The sequence below is a fragment of the Giraffa tippelskirchi genome, chromosome 10 (assembly GCF_054371585.1).
Source record: "Giraffa tippelskirchi isolate mGirTip1 chromosome 10, T2T-mGirTip1v1.2.pri, whole genome shotgun sequence".
NCBI lineage: Eukaryota > Metazoa > Chordata > Mammalia > Artiodactyla > Giraffidae > Giraffa > Giraffa tippelskirchi.
In genome coordinates this window covers 117,005,507-117,023,412 of record NC_137284.1, presented here as the reverse complement: position 1 = coordinate 117,023,412, position 17,906 = coordinate 117,005,507, and the positions used below count along the sequence as shown (strand labels likewise).

The 17,906-nt window shown below is 41.6% G+C and overlaps 1 protein-coding gene across 43 annotated transcripts in view; it reads left to right on the top strand.

Annotated features, from left to right (window-relative positions):
- Positions 1 to 14,654: 14,654 nt before the first annotated feature.
- Positions 14,655 to 17,906, top strand: part of NPY (neuropeptide Y) — a 248,678-nt gene continuing 245,426 nt past the window's right edge. For 39 of the 43 annotated variants that reach the window (XR_014066656.1, XR_014066653.1, XR_014066657.1 and 36 more), the window contains exon 1: positions 14,655 to 14,690. The gene's annotated coding sequence lies outside the window, so the exon portion shown is untranslated. Of the gene's footprint in view, positions 14,842 to 17,906 lie in introns of all 43 variants that reach the window. The other 4 variants (XM_081533968.1, XM_081533967.1, XM_081533971.1 and 1 more) reach the window with 1 other exon arrangement.

The following is a 17,906-nucleotide window of genomic DNA, read 5'->3' as shown; positions in this document are numbered from 1 at the left end:
GAGCAGTTTATATTTGTTTTAGAGAGCTGTAGAAATGTGACATTTAGAAAATCTCAAGTGTTGCGTGGAGTTACATCGATGCCTACTATGGTGGCATGGCTTCCCTGGCAGAACTGTGTGAGTTTCTATTTACAATCCACAAAGTTCAGCAGTCACCGCAGGGGTGTGACTGGACGGCTATGCCTTGCCAGGTTGCTGGGGCTCAACACACATCATGGGGTTGAAATGCTGCCAAAGTCACTGCTTTGTTTTGACAGTAATGAGAGGAGCCTCTTTGCTTCCCTAAAAGTTCAAACAGCACAATCTTATTTTTGGTTCTATACAGTAATAGGGGGAGTGAATGGAACAGATGTGGCAGAATGAAATAGAACTTTTGTAAAAAAAAAAATAATACCTGACATTTGCCCAGTCCTTTAGAGCTGTTATACATTGTCTCAATTGGTACTCACACTGAGGTGAGAGAGGTAGGTTTGTTATTGTCATCCCACTCTGATGAGGCATCCAAAACTCAGAGACGCTGAGACATTTTCCAGGTCACACAGATCTTGAATGGTAGAATAGGGCTGAAACCCATTAAACTCAATGAAAATCATGTCTGACCCCAGGATAGCTTTTCTTCTCAACCCCACTTTATACTGCAGGAAAGTGAAGCAGAGAGATATAAATTTTCCTACAGTACTTGGATTCCAACAAGACTTTTGTCTCCAAAATCCATGTTCTCAGTGAATTTTTGGGCTTCAGAATGAGGCAATCTTATTGGAAAATATATTTGAAATGTGCTTTTTTTTTTCTTTTTGTTTTATGCGCATCTATAGTCAGAGAACTGGAGAATCCTGTGCTCCCAAATCTGTTTGTTTGAGAGAATCCTGAAGTGTTTGAGAAACAAATCCCAGAGCTCCATGTTCAGTTCCACAGAGTTCCATGTGTAGTCATGTCTGGCAGCATATGCTTTACGAGCCCAAAGAAACAAAGTTGGAGTGGTGAAGTGGTGGGAAATACCTGAATATAAAAGTCATTTAGAAGATGCAAAACTTTTAATGAAACATTATTTTTACATTTGATATTTCTTCCCCAAATGCTCAATGCTTCCCCATTATGCTCATTTATGTAAAATACAGAAAACATGATATATGAAAACAGAAGGAAATGTGATTCACCTGAAATCCTAAAACCCAGAGAAAATCATGGCAAATTTGGTTCATGTTCTTCCGTATCTCTCTTTTATGCATGTATAAAATCTACAGGCATTGTTAAAGCTCTGGATGCATGCTTGCATGCTAAGTCGCTTCAGTCATGTCCACTCCTTGTGACCCTGTGGACTGCAGCCTGCCAGTCTCCTCTGTCCATGGGATTCTCCAGGCAAGAATACTGGAGTGGGTTGTCATGCCCTCTTCCATGGGATCTCCCCAATCCAGGGATCGAACCCAAGTCTCTTACATCTCCTGCATTGGCAGGAGGGTTCTTTACCACTAGTGCCATCTGGGAAACCCAAATCTCTTGATATACATTGGCAGTTCTCCTTCTGTAAAGACTGTAGAGTTTGACTTCAACCTGAAATAAATGAGAGGACCCTCAGCCCTGTTTTCTCACCATTGCCAATGGGTAGGATCATACAACATTGTAATTTTGGTAGGCAAACAATATCTCTGATTAACCAACATTTCTTGCCATACTTGTTAAGATTTTTGGAAGGAAGGAAAATCAGAGTTCTGGACAGTGAACCTCTCATTCAGGACCAGATTAGCTTCCAGCCTCATTGCATCCTCTCCCCTTTCAGCTGCTGGATCCTCTCAGATGAGACATTCTCTCTGAGGTTCTGAAGGCCACTCTTGTCCTTGACAAAGGAATCTGAAAGACTGCTTGTGTTTATCATCCATGGCTGCACATTAGAACCACTGGGGAGCTTTAAAACACACCCATTACACCCGGAAACAATTAAATTAGAATCTCAGTGGGTGCAGGGCAGACTTCAGCATTTTTAAAACTTCCCAAGTCATCTAGAGAAAGTTCTAGGTCAGCACAGGGCAATTCAAGGAAGTTGGCCTTTCTGTTAAGTATTTTGTTTGTAGAATGTGAACTTCTCTGGCTTCTTCTAAAGACTAAGACTCATGTTGATTCTCTGTGGAAGTGAGCCTGGAGTCCTGGGCTGTGTTTCTTGAATACTGTAGAATTCTCTCAGACAAGCAGAATTAGGGATGCAGGATTCTCTATTTCTTTGTCTCTCTTTCTCTCTCTCTCTCTCTCTCTCTATATATATATATATATATACAGACACACACACACCCAACTCAAAAAAGTCAGTACCTCAAGCACAGAGTTATAGCCATTTCTTATCTATGTGAACTTAGGTTAAGTACGCCCCAATTTGGGGATGACAATACTTTGCAGGGATGTTGAAATGATTAAATAAGAAAATATATGCTAAATGCTTTCCGCAGCACCTGGGACACTAACATAACTCCTGGCCATAGTTTCCTGAGGAGGATTTCACACCTCCAGGAGCTGCCATGCCTGTCTCTGGGGTAGTGTGGGGGTATACAGGTTTGGTGTGAAGTTGCCCTGGCCAGTCTGGGGGCATCTGCCTGTACCCACTCCCACTATAGCATCTGAGTGCCATACTGGTGTTCCTAACTGGTCATGGATCTAGGACTGGGCAGTCTCTCCCCTGCATAACGCTGGCTACAATACTGATGATTTAAAAACTTTTTAAAAGACATATATCTTTATTATTTTATTTTATTGGCCAGGTTGCGCAGCATGTGGGATCTTAGTTCCTGGATGAAGGATTGAACCAGCGCCCCCTGCAGTGGAAGCATGGTGCCTTAATAGCTGGGTCAACAGGGAAATGATGTTTTACATTAGAATTCTTTTTATAGATCAGAAGCAGATATAACAACCCTCTTTTTGTCAGCCTATACTTTCTTCACAAAGCACAACAAAACTACTGAGTTTCAGTTTCTTTGTCCAGTTACTGTCCAGTCACACGTCCTTTGGGTCACTTTGATGGATGTTGTGTTGGATGTTTGGACAACCTCTAAGCTTATATCAATAGTTGGTCGATCTGATCACTTAAACATCTTACCCTCCCCAATCATAGTATTCAAGCCAAAAGTAAAGAATGCTGCCTTTGGTATCACTGCCTGGGTTTGGATTTGGGCTTCACTATCCTGGGAAAGTAAATTCCCTTTTTTGAGTCCTCAGTCACTTATTATAGAATGATGATAATAATATTTCTCCTATTGGCTTTTTTATAGTGCTTAAGTGAGGTAAATCTTACCATTTACCTGAATTATCAGAATGAGGAAATGCTTAGGGAAATCAGAGTGAAGATTTTTCATATTTCAGATAGATAGGACAGTTGTTCCTATTAAAAATTGTATATGTGTGTGTGTATGTGTGTGTGTGTGTATCCAGTTTCACTGACAAGATATGTATTGGATGGCACACCTTTGAGAAGAAAAATGACTTACTGGAGAGAACAAGGGACAGAGATTCTCAGAAACCTAGAAACTGAGAGTGGACATATCTGCTAAGAGAAGCCATTCAACTTAGAGAAGGATTTGTCAGGATGCTTGGGAAATGAGATAAGAGTTAAATCCAATCCAAGCAGGTGATGAGATACACTGTTAGAGTGACAGTTTGCAGAGGTATTTCTCTCTTTGCTGCTGCCATTCTCTATGACAGTGATGATGAAACTGTAAGGTAGTAGAGAATCAACAGGCAAACAAAGGGAATGTAAAAACAAAAGTATAAACAGTAAGTATAAACTGGTAAAAAGGTGTTTCAAGGTATTTAAGTCTACCCAAGTTAAGTGTTCTCAGAGCACTAATTTCCAAGAAGGTTAAAGAAGAAAGCACTTTTTCTCACAGAAAAATTCTACAAGGGATTTCCACTTTAAGGAAACCTTGTATATGGAAGCCACTTTCAAAGTTGGCATATGGAGCACATATATTGATACTTTGTGTGTGTGTGTGAATATGCATAGCATAAAATGACCATTAGGGTAATCTTCAAGGATCCTTCATATAGGGCCTCTTTGATGCATTCAAAGGTTCATTTTTCTCTTGTATAAGGGATGCCCAGTGATATGGAGTCCAGTAATTGAAAATTAAAGTTTAGGAATGAAAACAAATTGAAGATTTCTTTAATTAAAAATTTTTTTCATTTAAAAAATTTATTTTATTGAAGTATAATTGTGACATATTGAAGACAAAACTAAGATCAAAACTAAGAATAATATAATTTAACACTATAGTGGAAATCCAAAGAAATGTGAGGAAAGAAAGTATAGAACAAAATGAGATCATCTTATGTTTTAATGTAATTTAATATTGAAAACTAAGCAGTGAAAATTCTTTAAAGAAGCCATTGGCAGGCAATTGGTGTACCTGGTGAATTCTTTATCTTGTGAACTGTAGTACCAAAGTAGTTCATTCTGGGAAGTCAGGGAGCTTTTGTGAAAATCTGATGAAGAAATACTTTGGGATATTAAATATTGTACTGACTTTGGTGAGCTGTGTGTGCTTTGTTTAGGAACACACAAGGATGGTATAGGACCACCCCCTAGCCTCACCCAACACTCTGTCCCCATCCCCAACTACCTCTCCCTCCTCATCCCCACTCTGGCACTGGAGCAGAGGCCAGGAGAACTTTCATCTGACTTAGGGGTATTTTCCGGTTAATAGATAAAGACAAGTTTGAGTCAGATGGCACCTCTTATTACTTGTAGCTTTGCCCTGCAAGATTATTAATTTTGTGAGAATTTTGTATTATTTTGCAAGAAACGTGTAGTGTTTCACAGGGTCTGGATGGACTTGTGTGCAGCAGGTCTCCAACTGATTTCTCCTTCAGGACCCCTAATCATGTGTGTGCTGGAGGCCAGTCCTCGCAGTACTGAACTGCAGCTGCTCACTCCTGCAGCTGTCCTGGACTTCCAAGGACAACAAAACTCTTCTGAGGGCACTTCACCTTCAAGCATCTCAGAAACAATTGACTCTACGTCACTCTCCTCAGCCCCCTAATAGCGCCAAAGTAGTATTGCCTTGGTCTGTGAAATAGCTGTCACTTTCATAATTGAATTTGAATCCTTCAAGGTCTAGCAAACACCCAGGAACCACTTTCCAAGGCTGGCAGGGATTCCTTACTATATTTATGAGCAGGTATGGCTCAAGAGGTCACTCTGGGAATATCAGCTTTCCTCACAGCTGATATTCAACACTCCTTCAATTCTCTTAAAGTTTCTTGGTTTACATGCCAGAGTTCAATGCTGTCTACATAGTACAGAGTGGCCAGGTAGAGAGGACTCACTCAGTCTTCCTTGACAACAAAAAAGACTACTCTCTGATTTGAATGCCAATATAAGGTTTAATTACCTCAATAGAGGGCCACTGTAGTAGTTTTCTAGGGCTGCCATAACAAAATACCACTGGAAGGATTAAATAGCAGAAATTAATTTTCTTACAGTTCTGGAGCCTGGAAGTCCAAGTTCAAGGTATCCACAGGTTTAATTTCTCCTGATGCTTCTCTCCTTGGCTTTCAGGTGGCAGTCTTCTTGTTGTGTCTGCACATGGCTTTTCTTCTGTGTGCATAGATCCCTGGTGTCTCTTTTATGTGCCCAGATTTCCTTTTCCTATAAGAACACCAGTCAGATAGGATTCACGCCCACTCTAATGGCCTCACTTTAATGAAATCACTTCTTTAAAGGCCCTGTCTCTTCATTTAGCCTGAGGGACTAGGATTAGGGCTTCAACATATAAATTTGAGGGGAGCATAATTCAGCTCATCACAGCCATCTTGTCTTCTTTCACTCACAACATGATAAGTTAGGCTCACGCTTTGGAGCAGAAACAGAACCAGGCCCATCCTAAGTCAGTCCGAGGAGGAAAGAGTTCCCAGATGAGGTTTGGAAGTTTGACTGGTTAGGACTGGAGGGGCAAGTGGCAAGAACCAATTGAAATTGCTCAGTTAGGGAATACCCTTTCATCTCTGTCTTTTAGGGGAAAGACAACAATCTAAATCAAATGCCAATTTTTATGTGTCTAGAAACTGTTTAATTTAACACCTTGCTTTACAGTCTGTTTGGGTCCCAGGTGTAACTGCTCTGCTTGGCATTGCCTGGGGCACTTTCTAACATTCAGCATCTGCCTTTGGCAATTTACACTTTGTTGGCAGTCGAGCTGTCTGTCAGCAGCTCCCAAAGCCCAGAAAAGCACATATCTCTTAATTACAGTGGAAAACACATGGAGGGGCACATAGGTTGGGGCAGTAGATCCCCAAAGACACATCTTTGGAGAAAATACGTGTGTAATATATTTTGGTGACCTTGAATGCTTTGTCTTTGAAAAAGAAAATAGAATAGTGGTACATTTTTCTTTCTAAATTTATCTGACCCTCATCACCCTCTGCCTCTCATAGTATTTTGTTTGACAACTAAAAGCCAATGGATTGCATTAAAATTCTTGCACTTTTTGTTTAATTGCTGGCTGGGGTTTGATTTCAGTAAAAGGGGCATGGTGATTGTCCTGGATGTTCATGTGGTGTCGTTCACATTACTCCCAGGGTCTAAGTCTATCTAACAGCAGGGGGAAGTGATACTTAATTGGATTTTTTGCAGTCTTAGAGGCAACAACTGCTCTTTTCTTTAGAAGCTGTATATTGAGTTCAGAGTTGAACTAGCTCAACTCCAGCATTGCATCTGCCTTTTAACTTCACAGGCAGTTAAATAGAGGAATATAAAACCCTGTGACTAACTGTGCTCATAGCAGCCAGAAACCAGATAAGGCGATCTCAGAATCCTTTATTTCAGCACATTGTGTGTACCAAATATATTTTCAATAATAAATAATAATGCATTATTTCCCTTTGTCCATAGCCTCTCACTGTTCCTCACTCCCTGTGTAAAATCTCATAATTTTTAGTTGGAAAGAATCTTGAAAAGGCAATTTTGGATGGCTTTTGTGGAAGGAATTTTCAGAGGGTGCTTGAGAGAATAGGCTCCAGAAGAGGCAAAAAAGAGAGAGTATGAGCATTCCTGAGTTCAGTAACGGCAGTCATGAGCCAAGAATAAATGTAGGCCAGTTGTTCTCAGCCCTGAGTGACCGTAAGAGTTACCTAAGGGGCTATTAACTAGCACTAAGGACTGACTAAATCAGAATCTCTTGGGAACTGAACATTCGTATTTGCTAAAAGCTCCTCAGCTGGTCTTCATGTACAGCCCAGTTTGTGAGCTTTTGCTGTAGAGAGATAATAATGACAAGTCAAGGATTTGGGGCATCTGCTAGGAGTCTAGGTCCTTGAAACTGTGAATGTTTGGGCACTTGCTAAGGTGAGGGAATCATTGAAACCCAATTGTATAGGCTCCCAGAGCATTATCATCAATTTGGAACTTCATGAACTGAAGTATAGCTCACACCTTACCTCCTTGTTTCCTAAATCACTCACCTTCATGTGTCTTATTTTTTAAAATTGAATCAATATTGGTAAAAAAAAGAATCATAAATTTGATGCTCTGTGAGCATTTGTGTCATTGACGGAGTTGGGTGAAGGTAGATACTTACCCTGACCCCCAATTTTCACATCTATAAAATGTAAATAATAATTCATCTAAGTAAACTTCTTGAAGCAGGTTATGAATCATGCCCTTTTCCCCCAACCCTAGTCCCCACCCCATGGTATTTTTGTCACCAGGTTACAGTAGGTATCAACTTGTATGTGAACTACTTGTCTTTGGAGGCTTTTGTTTGGGTGTTATCATTATTCTAGGAGGTTCTAGCTCTAATCTTTTGGAGAAGGCAATGGCAACCCACTCCAGTACTCTTGCCTGGAAAATCCCATGAGTGGAGGAGCCTGGTGGGCTGCAGTCCATGGGGTCACCAAGAGTCAGACACAACTGAGCGAATTCACTTTCACTTTTCACTTTCATGCATTGGAGAAGGAAATGGCAACCCACTCTAGGGTTCTTGCCTGGAGAATCCCGGGGACGGGGGAGCCTGGTGGGCTGCCATCTATGGGATCACACAGAGTCGGACATGACTGAAGCAACTTAGCAGCAGCAGCAGCTAGAGCTAATCTTTACATTGACAAGCTTGTCTACTGCTTCTGGAGAATCTGAGTTCATACTGGGATTGTCTGGGATGTGTAAGATAAAAGTTCATCCCAGTTATCATAGGCCTAAGAAAGTCAGAGGTGAGAGGTGAATAGAATGATGAGGCTGGAAATAGAGGATTTATCAGGGTACTCTGTTAAGGACACCAATATATGTTTCATTGGAATAATGGTGACTGTAATTCATCCACTGGAGGTGTGAGCAGCACAGTTATCTAAAAATGGATTCAATCGTCTAGCAAGACTGAAAGAATGGGACACAGAAGACAATTCAGTTTTGGTAGAGAAATGGTGATGGGGAAATGATAGTGAGGCATCTAGCCTTGCTTAAAAAATGGTGTTGGATGAATGAAGAGCTATGTGTAGGTTTCCAAGTTATTCAGTTACTCTTTCTTATGAATTTGAGCTCAAGTGAGAGAAATTAGAAGTACACGATAGGACATTTACAAATAATCTGGAAAAAAATGTTGGCAGCATATGTTATATCATAGTCATTGCTCATTAAATCACGTTAATTGAGTGTGATCCAAGATAGGTAGTCTTCATACTAGGTGGAGAGGTAGAGCTGCTTAAAATGCTTTTATGGGTCTTCTTTTCTGCCTTTTGTGCCCTCTCTGCTTCCTCCCTTCTTCCTCTCCTATCTCCATTAGGTATCATAGTTGCTAAACAAACCAGGAAACCAAACCATCGCTCCCCACCCTTCAAACCAGTATCTACAGCTGTGTATTAAGAATCTTTAAAAAAAAAAAAAAGGATCTTATTGCTGACAACTAAGCAAAGTCCCAATCTCAGTCTTCTGAGATGGACAGGACATGCCAGAAAGGTGCAGCCTCCAAGGGTCTTCCATTAACAACCAACTTCTTGGGCTTGTCACACAAATTTCTTTATTTATTTTAAATGAATTAGGTGCATGGAAATAGAGTCACAGGACTGGCCAATTTTCTCCTCAAAGAGTGGCAGCAAAGGAAAACTGGAATGCATTAATCATAAATGAGTTAATTAATTACAGTTCTCCTGGCAGTGGTAGGCCCCGAGTTATTTAGGGAATTAGACACTGAAGATGCCCTTTATAGAGCCAATTATGTGGAAATAAATTACTCTTTCAGATGACAATATGCTATTCTCTTGGAACACGTAGGGAGGGGTGTTGTTGTTGTGTCTGAACAGTCTGCATGTAGTTTTCCATGATAATTAATGCCCTTAAACCATTCATGGAAAAGCTAAGGTTTCTTGTGGCTCCAGTTCTCCAGATATAACAGTACTTCAGGCTTAGAAAATGTGGGGGTTTGTTTTGCTGAGTGATGTGTTGACATATGAGTAGGTTTCAAAGAGGTGTGACAGAAGCTCCCAGCAGCTCCAGGAGAGGCCCGGAACGCTGGCAAGTGGTGTAAATTACTCCCTAAGCTTTTTACTCACCCAGTGAGAATAGCAGGGTAGAAAGTCTAACAAACAGGTTTCAGAATTCACACTGATTTGCTGTAAATGCTCCTACCATGAAATGGCCACTGCTGTGCAAGGAAATAAGCAGTTATGTGAGCTGGTGGCAACTAGTCCTCAAGGAGGACCAAGGGAGGAAGCAGAGTCAGGACAGCGTGACTCTACTCTCCCTCACAGCCTAGCCCCTTCCCCTCTTGTTCTGTGTCCCCCATCCTCAGCCCCACCTGAAACCTAATTAATGAGTTAATGTGGAGAGAAGGAATGGTTCAGGATGTTCATTACAGCATAGTTATAAGAATGAAGAACTGGAAATATCCAACATTTCTCAAGGGTGTGATTAAAAGACCACAAGGAGCTTCTTGACAATGAATATCTACAGCAGCTAGAAAGAAATCCAGACAGAACTCTGGTTCCCGACTTGGAAAAATTTCTAGGCATATTGTTAAAGGAAAAAAAAAAACAAACCTGTATAATAAGGCATATAGTCTAATTGTTGTTGTTCAATCACTCAGTCATGTCCAACTCTTTGTGAGCCCATGGACTGCAGCATGCCAGGCTTCCCCATCCTTTACCATCGCTTGGAGCTTGCTCAAACTCATGTCCATTGAGTCAGTGATGCCATCCAACATCTCGTCATCTGTCATCCCCTTCTGCTCCTGCCTTCAAGCTTTCCAAGTTATCAGGATCTTTTCTAATGAGTCGACTCTTCACATCAGGTGGCCGAAGTATTGGAGCTTCAGCATCAGTTCTTCCAATGAATATTCAGGACTGATTTCTTTTAGGATTGACTGGTTTTACCTCCTTGCAGTCCAGGAGACTCTCAAGAGTCTTCTCCAACACCACAGTTCAAAAGCATCAATTCTTTGACACTCAGACTTCTTTATGGTCCAGCTCTCACATCCATACATGACTACTGGAAAAACCATAGCCTTGACTAGATGGACTTTTGTTGACAAAGTAATGTCTCTGCTTTTTAATATGCTCTCTAGGTTTGTCATAGCTTTTCTTGCAAGGAGCAAGCATCTAATGCATTCATGTAAAACAGAACTATATATTTCCATGTGTGTATGTGTGTATATATGTGTGTGTGTGTGTGTGTGTGTGCCAAGTCACTTCAGTTGTGTCTGACTCTTTGCTACCCTATGGATTGTATCCTGCCAGGCTCCTCTGTCCTTTGGATTCTCCAACCAAGAACACTGGAGTGGGTTGCCATGCCCTCCTCCAGGGGATCCTCACAATTCAGGGGTCCAGCCTGCATCTCTTATGTCTCCTCCTGGCAGGCAGGTTCTTTACCACTAGCACCACCTGGGAAGCCCATATATGTGTATCTCTCTCTCTATATGTGTGTGTGTGTGTGTGTGCACGTGTGCACATGCACGTGTATGTGTGTGTGGTTATACCACACTAAATTGTCTTTTTGAAGGTCAATATTTGTTGGATATTGGCAGTTTCATGTAGTTTAACTCTATATTTCTCAGTCATGACACTTGCCATTTTGAGCAGATAATCCTTTGTTGTGGAGGCTGTCCTGTGCATTATGAGATGTTTATCACCATCTACTGACCTTTACTCACTTGAAGCTCGTATCAGTTATCAGTTATGGCAGCCAAAAATGTTTCCATATATTGTCAAATGTGCCCTGGGGTGAAAAATCCTTTCCCTACCTTGAGAGCCACTTATTTAACTTTATATAAATGGAAAAATACATGCTGAACTGATTTGTTATCAGTTATTTCTGGAGAGGTGACTGAAAAATGGGGTGCTGAAGCGTTAGTTTATCAGTGTTTTTAAATTATTTTACAATGAGATTACAGTTATGTATTACTTGTGCAATGAAAAAAATAAAATTGTGATTGTGTTTAAATTACTAGAGTGGTGGGTGGGGCCCCTTGGGCCTCATATGAAGTAGCAGGTGGGAGCAAGTTTTCTGCTCATTTCAGGGTTGCTTATGGTCTTGTGCTTTGCCCTGGAGTTTTGATAAGGACATTAATTGACTTCCTTTCCTTGGGGTGGAGGAGGAGTATTTGGGACCTGTGTTGCTTTAGAGATCCAAGAAGGCAGAGTGAAGAGCTTCTAAGCCCCAGGGGAAGAACAGAGGAGTGAGAAAAGCTACCAAATGTGCAGATTTCCCCAGTTCCAGCAAGCTAGGACCAGCAGAAGAATGACCCAAACCAACAGGGTCAAGGATGAGTATAAAAACTGAGGCAGAAAGGAATATGACCAGAGAGGCGGATATAAGCATAATCAAATCAGAAGGAAACTGTGTCTGTATGTGAGTGTATGTGTGTGTGTGTTACTGCAATTGTGGTCACCCAGAACCAACGTTTGCTAGTTGGGACAGTAGTTCTTAAACCTGGCCCCACATCAGAATCACCTGGGAAGAATAAAGAGAAATTGTTTTCTAGGTCTCTCTTCTGACAGACTCAGAACCACTGAATAAGGGACTAAGAAATCTATAATTTTCAATGGGACTGCACCTTGAAAGACAGTGCTCTGGGATTGATTGGTCTGTGGACAGGATGATTCAATTAAAAAATCTAGGGGGGAAGTAATAGGCAGATCATGGTATCTCCCAGCAGATGCCATGTTCTTTTTCTCAGTTCCCCCAGATGGTTCCAAAAGTCCAGGATTGGTATGATAATGATCTGAGTGGAATATTGGGTCATGTCTTTAATCCATTCAGGCTGTTATAACAAAAATACCATAGACTAGGTGGCTTAAAGAACAAACATTTATATCTCACAGTTTTGGAGGCTGAGAAGTCTAAGATCAGTTTGCTGGCTGTCTGGTTAGAATCTGCTTCCTGGTTCATAGAAGGCTGTGACCTCACATAACAGAAGGGGAGCGGTATCTCTTTGGGGTACCTTTTATAAGGGCATTAATCCCAGTCATGAGGGCATCACTGTCATAACCTAATCACCTTCCAAAGGCCCCACCTCCAAATACTCACACTGGGGTTTAGGATTGCAACATACAAATATGGGTAACACAGACATTCATTCTATAACATATTGGTGGTGAGGTGAGGAGGATCTTCAGAGATTTCATTTTTAAAAGTTTGAAGAGGGGCCAAATTTATGCTGCAAAGTCATAATGAGCCACTTTCTTGTTCCAAATTGGTGTTTCACGATATTGGAAGAAGGCAGAAGCATATCTTGACTCATCTGATAGCTATTTACTGAGCATTTCTGATCATGGACTAAGGGATGAGAATCGAAGATGAATGAGATATTCACCACTCAGAAGGCAGAAGGCAACTGGAGGTTCTCTGAGGAGACAGGTGTGCAAACATCTCCTTGTACAAGGCAGGATCATATTTGGGTTGTGAAGGAGATAGAAGTTCTGTGCTGTGAATCCAGCAGGAGGGGCAGTGAGGTCCCTGGGTGAAATTTCAGGAAGACTGAAGTATAGAAGCTCTATGCTGTTGTAGCATTACTACTCACTACCCTGCTCAACTCTGTTTTGTTTCAATTTAGTATGTAGGTAACCAAAAGATTCTGACAATAACTGGGCTCCTTCTAAGTGAATTTTCAACTTTTTATTATAAAATATTTCAAACATAGGGAACTTTAAAGAATGCTATAGTATTTACAAGAGACCTTGCACGCAGATTCTACAGCTGTTAAGTGATATTTTGCCATATTTGTTTTATATATATTTTTAAATATCACTTGAATGTAATTTTTAAACATTGTAACACTTCAACCCTACCTAATTTTGCATACTTCTCGGAAGAATGAGGACTGTTTACAATGACATTACCTTAGGAAGTTAACAATATTTCTTAATGTCATTTAATTTATAGTTCATACTCAAGTCATTGCTATTGTTTCAAATTTACACCTATAAAAAAACCTATAGCTTTTTTTTTGACTGAGGTTCGGTGGCTAAATTCAAACATGACATTTAGTTTATAGGTCTTATTAGTTTTTCTTTGACGAGTTCTGCCTGCTGGTCTTATAGATTCTTAATTTTACTGTTTCCTCATGAACATTTCGGAGAAGGCAATGGCACCTCACTCCAGTACTCTTGCCTGGAAAATCCCATGGACAGAGGAGCCTGGTGGGCTGCAGTCTATGGGGTCGCACAGAGTCGGACACGACTAAAGCGACTTAGCAGCAGCAGCAGCAGCAGCATGAACATTTAACTTGTTCTCTAGTCCTGGTTATTTCCTGCAAGATGGCAGTAAGTTTAGAGGCTTAAACTAATAGATTCAGATTAAAAACATTTGATTAGAATATTTAATATGGAGATGATGTATATATATTTTATTGTATCAGTTTTTCTAAAGTTTTTTGTTTTGTTTTGAAGAAAAATAGGAATATATATTGAGTGCCTGAAACCACAGAGACAATTTGTGGTATTGCACTCATTTTAGTACAGAAAATTACCAAATGGGGAGCCAGTGTCTATTGTTACACTCTCAAGTTTAGAAAGCAAGATAGTCGCTGATGGAACACCATTAGATGTATATGTATTGTTTTGGTGGGGTTTTTTGTTTGTTTGTTTGTTTTGTTTTTTATACTCAGACAACCTGCATAAAGTGTGACTGGATTCATACTGGGCCACAGAGCAATTGAAAGATTTCAAAGTGGGCTGGAAACCAGCAAAAATTTACAGTAAACAGGGCAGCCTCTCTTGAGCCCTCCAGTCAGAAAATGGGAAGGAAGGACCAGAAAAAAATTAGGAAAAAAAAAGAAAAGTACCAAGAGCTATCATATAAGACTGACTTTGGGGATTTGATAATTTTTGAAACATTTTATTACAATATAGTTGATTTGCAATTCTGCTGTACAGCAATGTGAATCAGTTATACATATACATATACCTGTAATAGAGCATGGCTGTATGCAGCACTTAGCATCCGCCCGTAGCCTTGTGCCATTACCCCCACCACCACCACCAAAACAAACAAAAAAAAACCCTTACGGGGGAGCATTAGTGGTCCTGCTTACTCATTGGTTGGCACCACAGTGGGCCCCTCCTCCAAACAACCGACTGTCATTGAGCTACGGTTAGTGTTCCTGCTTAGCCATTGGTTGGTGCCACAGTGGGCCCCTCCCCCAAGATAGCGGCTGTAGATGAGCTACCGTTAGTGGGGCTATTCAGTCAACATTCAGAGAAGTGTTGGTCCTTAGGTGGAGAGTGAGGTAAGACGTGGCCCTCTCCCTGTGGCCCTCGATTTCACCCGGCCTCAGCCAGCAGCTGAACTGAGGGGAACAGGGAACAAGCTGGGACTGTGTCCTGCCAGGCTCTGGAGCCATGGCCAAGGCTGCCCACTGGCGGGGCCCAAGCCTTGAGGTGAATCGCTCCCCTCTCCCTCTGTGACTTAATCGCCATGGCAGTCTGCATGGGACGCAGTCTGCATGGGATGCAGTCTGCGAGACCTGGTCCCCGCTGTCCAGGCGGCCTGAGGACCTTTTAAGGGCCAGTTGGGTCTCCTGGGTGCCTGGCTCCCTCAGCTATGACAGCTGGGCTGTCTGGGGACCTGGCCCTGAGGGAGCCGTCAGCTGAGATTTGCCTTCTCTTAGCCAGGACCTGGACCTCAGAGGGTGACAGTAGTGTCTGGAAACCTCACCCTTTCTTGTCAGAATAGAGAATACCATTTGTTTGGTGGAGGCTTGCAGATACATCATTATCTGCCCATGACCTGACCTCAAAGGCAAAGGATCTGATACCAAGAAGTTGTATCATGCCTCTCCCTCACCTTTCCAAGAAAAGGGCTTTGCTGAAATCTTTCTGGGAGCTTGGAGTATTTTAGAGATGAGCCACTTATTTCCTTGCAGGGCCCTGTAATAAACCTTTCTCTGCTCCAAACTCACATTTTGGTATTGTTTGGCCTTGCTGTGCAATGGGAATAGGGACTTGCATTTCATTAACATATCCACTCTTTTTTGGATTCTTTTCCTATATAGGTCATTACAGAGTATTGAGAGTTCCCTGTGCTATACAGTAGGTTCTTATTATCTATTTTATATATAGTACTGTGTATATGTCAATCCCAATCCCCAATTTATACCTCTTCTCTGCCCCCCACCCTGGTAACCTTGAAATTTTCTACATCTGTGACTCTTATTTCCATTTTGTAAAGAAGTTTGTTTGTACAATCTTTTAAGATTCTACATATAAGCAATATCATGATATTTGTCCTTCTCTGTCTGATTTATTTCATTCAGTATGACAACCTCTAGGGCCATCCAGGTTGCTGCAAATAGCATTATTTCACTCTTTTTTATAGCTGACTAATATTTCATTGTATATATGTACCACATATTCTTTATCCTGGAGAAGGCAATGGCAACCCACTCCAGTACTCTTGCCTGGACAATCCCATGGACGGAGGAGCCTGGTAGGCTGTGGTCCAGGGGGTCGCTAAGAGTCAGGCACAACTAAGTGTCTTCACTTTCACTTTTCACTTTTATGCATTGGAGAAGGAAATGGCAACCCACTCCAGTGTTCTTGCCTGGAGAATCCCAGGGACGGGGGAGCCTGGTGGGCTGCCGTCTATGGGGTCGCACAGAGTCGGACACGACTGAAGTGACTTAGCAGCAGCAGCAGCATTCTTTATCCACCTATCTGTCCATGGGTATTTAGGTTGCTTCCGTGTCCTGGCTATTGTAAACAGTGCTGTAATGAACATTGGGGTGCATGTATTTTTTCAAATTATGGTTTTCTCTGGATATATGACCAGGAGTGGGATTGCTGAGTCATATGGTAGTTCTGTTTTCAGTTTTTTAAGAAACCTCCACACTGTTCTCCATAGTGGTGTACCAATTTACATTCCAACCAACAGTGTAGTTCAGTCAGTTCAGTTCAGTCACTCAGTCGTGTCTGACTCTTTGTCACACCATGAATTGCAGCACGCCAGGCCTCTCTGTCCATCACCAACTCCCGGAGTCTACCCAAACCCATGTCCATCAAGTTGGTGATGCCATCCAACCATCTCATCCTCTGTCATCCCCTTCCCTCCTGCCCCCAATCCTACCCAGCATTAGGGTCTTTTCCAATGAGTCAACTCTTCGCATGAGGTGGCCAAAGTATTGGAGTTTCAGCTTCAACATCAGTCCTTCCAATGAACACCCAGGATTGATCTCTTTTAGGATGGATTGATTGGATCTCCTTGCAGTCCAAGGGACTCTCAAGAGTCTTCTCCAACACCACAGTTCAAAAGCATCAATTCTTCGGCGCTCAGCTTTCTTCACCGTCCAACTCTCACATCCATACATGACCACTGGAAAAACCATAGCCTTGACTAGACGGACTTTTGTTGGCAAAGTAATGTCTCTGCTTTTAAATATGCTATCTTGGTTGGCCATAACCTTCCTTCCAAGGAGTAAGCGTCTTTTAATTTCATGGCTGCAAACACCATCAGCAGTGATTTTGGAGCCCAAAAAAATCAAGTATGACACTGTTTCCACTGTTTTCCCTTCTATTTCCCATGAAGTGATGGGACCAGATGCCATGATCTTAGTTTTCTGAACGTTGAGCATTAAGCCAACTTTTTTACTCTCCTCTTTCACTTTCATCAACAGGCTCTTTAGTTCTTCTTCACTTTCTGCCATAAGGGTGGTGTCATCTGCATATCTGAAGTTATTGATATTTCTCCCAGCAATCTTGAGTCCAGCTTGTGTTTCTTCCAGCCCAGCGTTTCTCATGCATATAAGTTAAATAAGCAGGGTGACAGTATACAGCCTTGACGTACTCCTTTTCCTATTTGGAACCAGTCTGTTGTTCCATGTCCTGTTCTAACTGTTGCTTCCTGACCTGCATACAAGTTTCTCAAGAGACAGGTCAGATGGTCTGGTATTCCCATCTCTTTCAGAATTTTCCACAGTTTATTGTGATCCACACAGTCAAAGGCTTTGGCATAGTCAATAAAGCAGAAATAGATGTTTTTCTGGAACTCTCTTGCTTTTTCGATGATCCAGCAGATATTGGCAATTTGATCTCTGGTTCCTCTGCCTTTTCTAAAACCAGCTTGAACATCTGGAAGTTCATGGTTCACGTGAACTGAAGCCTGAAGCCTGGCTGAAGCTGGCTGGGAGAATTTTGAGCATTACTTTACTAGCATGTGAGATGAGTGCAATTGTGCGGTAGTTTGAGCATTCTTTGGCATTGCCTTTCTTTGGGATTGGAATGAAAACTGACCTTTTCCAGTCCTGTGGCCACTGCTGAGTTTTCCAAATTTGCTGGCATATCGAGTGCAGCACTTTCACAGCATCATCTTTTAGGATTTGAAATAGCTCAACTGGAATTCCATCACCTCCACTAGCTTTGTTCGTAGTGATGCTTTATAAGGCCCACTTGACTTGACATTCCAGGATGTCTGGCTCTAGGTGAGTGATCACACCATCGTGATTATCTGG